This window comes from Zingiber officinale, chromosome 6B (assembly GCF_018446385.1).
Source record: "Zingiber officinale cultivar Zhangliang chromosome 6B, Zo_v1.1, whole genome shotgun sequence".
NCBI lineage: Eukaryota > Viridiplantae > Streptophyta > Magnoliopsida > Zingiberales > Zingiberaceae > Zingiber > Zingiber officinale.
Genome location: NC_055996.1, coordinates 9,185,304 through 9,189,445, shown reverse-complemented (window position 1 = coordinate 9,189,445; position 4,142 = coordinate 9,185,304). Strand labels below are relative to the sequence as shown.

At 34.0% G+C, this 4,142-nt stretch overlaps 1 non-coding gene across 1 annotated transcript; it reads left to right on the top strand.

Moving 5' to 3' along the window:
• The first annotated feature begins 560 nt into the window (after positions 1 to 560).
• LOC121993362 lies at positions 561 to 667 on the top strand. The gene has a single exon (XR_006115222.1). It is a non-coding gene; the product is annotated as a small nucleolar RNA R71 (small nucleolar RNA).
• Positions 668 to 4,142: the final 3,475 nt, after the last annotated feature.

Here is a 4,142-nt window from a genome sequence, read left to right as displayed (position 1 = left end):
CTGTGGCATGGGACTAGATTTCTGATTCCTATCCTCAGTACCCTTTTTACTAAGTGGTGAAGGTTCAAATTTCTTGTCTAGATTTGATTGTATTACCCACTGAGGGAATGATATCGGTGGCCTATAGATCTCTTCGGGAGAGGTGGGGGTTAGATCTTATGATTCACTACTGTAATTCTCCTTGTTTCTACACTCAGCATTTTCCAAAAGTTCTTTTAGATTCTTGCTACTTCTCACCTTGAAAGCACTATAATCTTCAATGGACTTCTCTTTTCCTTTAGACTACTCATTCTGTGATTTTCAATTCTCTTGGAAGTTGCACTGCATCTTGTTCAACATGTGCACTTGCATTCACAGCTTGCATTTTTGAAATTCTCGAGGAAGATGTCATTATATGTTCACTTGACCATCCTTGGAGGTTCTTTGTCACTTGATCAATTAATGTATATGTTTCTTCCAAACTTTTGTTCATTAAAGAACCTCCTACGGTTGAATCTAAAAATCTCTTACTCGAAAAAGAAATCCTCATATAGAATATGTGCATTATCAGCCATCTTTCCAGCCCATGGTGAGGACACTATCTTAATAAACTTTTAAATCTATCTCATGTTTCAAATAATGATTCTCCATTTGTCTGAGTAAAATTTGTAATACAATTCTTTATGTACACCATTCTTTTAGATGGAAAAAATAATTTAGGAAATGTTGCGCCAATTGTTCCCAACTTATTATGCTTTGTGGAGGGAGAGAATAAAACCAAGTCTTTGCTTTATCCTTGATACTGAAAGGGAATGCCATCAACCGAATGATATTTATTAAAACTCCTTCACAGCTCACTATATTGCAATATTCAAGAAATATCTCAAGGTATAAGTATGAGTTCTGTGAAATTTATCCTCTAAATTTGTAACCTTGAATCATGAAGATTAATTCTGGATCTAGTTGGAAGTTGTCCACTTCAATCTTAGGTTGTACAATGGAAGATCTGAATCTTACAGAAATAGGTGCGAAAAATTCTCCTAAAGACATACTTGACATGTTAGTGCTCATTAAATCTTATAAAAATAGAATTATTAAAAAAAATAAAATGCAAAATTTAAATTGCAAGAAGTAAATATGCAAAAATAAGACAAACAAGTAAATGGAAAATTTATTAACAAGTCTAGAGTAACTCATATGCTAATCAACTAATATTAATCAAAATAATCTCTTGCAATGGTGCCAAAAATTTGATATATGTGGCAAATCCGCAAATATATGGAGATGTCGTTAAATAATAAAATATTGATCCTATAGGGGCTATTGACTAAGCACTAGTTGATTTCGTATGACGAGTTATCTAGATAATCGAAAGTTGGTTCATGAGTGCTTGAGAAAGAGAGAGACATTTAGAGAAGAGAAAGAGAGAGCAGGGAGAGAGTAGACAATAGAGAGAGAGGAGAGAGGGAAAGAGTGTGAGAGCAAGTGAACGGAGGGTGAGGTGAAGTTGGATTTGGGGATGACCTAGGATTTTAGTTTCATTATGATGCTAGTTAATGTCTTTATGCATTGTTAATCTACCTAAATCCGTGCTTAAATTTTTGTAGGACATCTAACTAAAGTTTGGCAAAACGCCGTGAAGATCACACCGGAGAGTTTACCCATGTTTTAATGCCATGAAGTAAAGAAGTAACTCTATAAAGTTCGGTTAAAGAGTTGCCCAAGAGCCCCCCTGATCATACAATCGCTAGAGTTATGTAATGTACTTCCTAACGATAGATTAATAATATTAAGTAGAAGAAGTAACCTAGACAGTCTGATTAAAGGGTCATCCTATGTCACTAAGGGTCCCTCACTCATACAATCACTAGATTACGCAAATCACTTTCTAACATTAATATGGGAAAAAACTTAGAAACTCTAATTAGCTTTCCTTGTAGGGAATCACCGTCCATTTTAAGGGGACACCATAAAAAGTAAGGAATACCCTCTATCACAGGGTTCCTAGTCATACAATTCAAAGTACCTCCTCTACATGGTGGCCAAAACTCTACATCTACCTGTATTTGTCCCTCACACACATTTTGTTAAATGCATACAAGATACAACACACATAAAACATATCAATAAACATATCATAACACAAGAAAATGTTTAGATGCCTAGTTTATAAATCAAACATGCATCACAATTACTTTCTATATCTTAGATCTAGAGAATTACTCCATTGCAATGGAATTATAGTCCAAAGATACAAATGAAAGCATTCATATAATTCAAATCAAAGAATAGAGTTAAGAGATGCCTAGCGAGATGTCTTCGGAGTCATTCTTTGCATTGGAGGTGGACGGAGGCATTGCGGCAGAAGCGGGCATGTCCCATGTCGCTAGGCATGGGCTACCCATGGTGTGGTTATAGATTCGGGCATGGCCCGTGCCACTGTCGTCGTGTCCGGATGTGGGAGTTTCTCCTCTTAGTCTTTACCTCCTCATTTCTCTCCTTCCTTCCCTGTCATCAAAATTACATGGAAGCAGTATCTAGGAGTAGAAAATTATAATATGGATGAATAAAAGTGGAATATTTTGAAGTTTATGTTAGAGTGTATACTAAAAGCCTAGCTTTTTGTAAATATTTATTTTTGAAATAAAGAATCATATTGGTCAAATGTTTACATTTATATACTAAGTGTAGTTGTTCAATTAATTTATATTATAGATAACATGGTGTGTGGTGTCACATACAGAAGATCATGTTATCAATTCCTTATAAATTATAAACAGAAGTTCATGACTAAGATGGAAAGGAACAAACCATTGGAATAGTCGTAGTATAATTTAGTATTAGTTTATCTTAACTATAAAATTATAATAGTACACTCTGAGTGTATTGAGCAGGACCATTTAAAGTAAGTTATTTTTATACTGACTGCATAAAAGAACAAGACCTTTGTTATTATGGAAGTGTGTGCTCTTAATCATGATATAATAACAAACACATATCCTCAATATTCATTTCTTTAATTTATCAAAGGGTGCGATTTAGTTCGATAAATCAATAGGCCCGATAAGTTGAGAAATGATATTATTTATATGGTGTGTTGTTGATTATAGAATGAAACTGTGTCCTAGTAATCTAGGTTGATGATGTCCCCAAGAGGAGCTCGTAAGGATTGTCATGTAAACCCTGCAGGTGGACTTAGTCTGACATGACGATGAGGTTGAGTGGTACTACTTTTGGAGCTACATATTAAATGAGTGAATTGTCAGTAACTCATTTAATTAGTGGACATTCTATATCTTAAACACAGGGAGATTAACACACTCATGATAAGAAGGAGCTCATATAGTAATATGAGATTGGTGCGGTAGTTCAATAATAACTCTTTAGTGGAATGAGATATTATTGATGAACTTGAGTTGGGTGTTCGGGGCGAACACGGGAAGCTCAAGTTCATCGGGAGACTAAAACCAACTCCTCCTCTCGGTCTCTGTCGTAGCCTCTTATTTATAAAGTCTTATACCCACCTATACCCACCTTCTTACCCATCCTTAGGTGGCTGGCCAAGCCAAGCTTGGAGCCCAAGCAAGGGTCGGCCAAGACATGGCTTGGATGGGTTGAAGTGTGGCCGACCCTAGCTTGAACCCAAGCTTAGGTGGCCAGCCACAATAAATTAAAAGGATTTTTTTTTTTTTAAAAAAAAAATCTTTCTTATGTGGAAGCCATGGTTTTAAAAGAGAGTTTAAAAATTTAAATCTTTCCTTTTATAGTTTTCTACAAAAGATTAAGAGAAATGTTTGATATATTTCTTTATTTATAGTTAAAAGGAAGATTTTAATTTTTTGATAAAACTTTCCTTTTTTGTAACCATCCTCATGATTTTAAAAGAGAGTTTTAAAATTTAAATATTTCCTTTTATAGTTTCTACAAAAGATTAAGAAAAGATTTGATATCTTTCCTTATTTGTAGATTGAAAGGAAGATTTTAATTTTATAGAAAACTTTCCTTTTTGTAAATCATCCACATGTTTTAATAGAGAGATTTTAATTTATAAAAGTTTCCTTTTATGACCAACCATGAAGGGAATTTTTAAAAGAGAAATTTTTATTTAAAAATTTCCTGAAACAAATTAGGAAGTTTTAATTTTGTGTTTAAAACTTTCCTTC